Source organism: Plasmopara halstedii, assembly GCF_900000015.1.
Source record: "Plasmopara halstedii genome assembly, contig: Scaffold_323, whole genome shotgun sequence".
NCBI classification, from domain to species: Eukaryota; Oomycota; class Peronosporomycetes; order Peronosporales; family Peronosporaceae; genus Plasmopara; species Plasmopara halstedii.
In genome coordinates, this window is record NW_020187244.1 from 1,739,565 (window position 1) to 1,740,313 (window position 749).

Consider the following 749-nt stretch of genomic DNA (forward strand, 5'->3'; position numbering starts at 1 on the left):
ACAGACCGGATTATGCGCTTGCTCATGTCGATGACGTCGTCAGTAACGGATTTGATCCGCGCCGAATACGCGGGGGATGATATGTTTGTGGCGCTGCTACAGGCTCTCAGGAACGAGGAGTTTGGAAACTCGGACAAGAAGTTGTCGACGCGACTGCTGGCACAGTTATACCGATATTTGTTGAATAACGGACTGCTGTATTATAGCACCGATTTCAACGGATACGCAACGAATTGCGGTTCCTCACCATGAGAATTTGAAATACCGTATCCTCTATGAGACCCACAACACTCCACTCAGTGGTCATCTCGGTCGTGAGAAGACGTACAGCTCGGTGAGTTGCCACGTCTGATAACTCAAGCTGTACAAATGGACGAGCACCTATGTGCGCACGTGTGAGACGTGTCAACGGGTGAAACCCTCTCCAAAAGCGACTGCGCGCTGGCCACCTTACTGGTACCCACTGAGTGTTGGCAGTCCATGAATTTGGACTTTGTGTTTGGCCTGCCGAAAGATTCGGCGGGCATCTTGGGTGTCGTGGTATTTGCCGACCGGTTGAGCAAGATGGCTCATTTGGCGGCGGTACCAGACACCATCGACAGAGTCGGTACAGCAACGCTGTTCGTGCTTCGTTTTTCGTCAGCACGATCTCCCAGAGTCGATTGCATCTGATAGAGAACCCCGTTTCCATGAAAATTTTGGTCGACTATCTTCAAGGTGCTCGGCACCAAGTTGGATATGTCGACAGC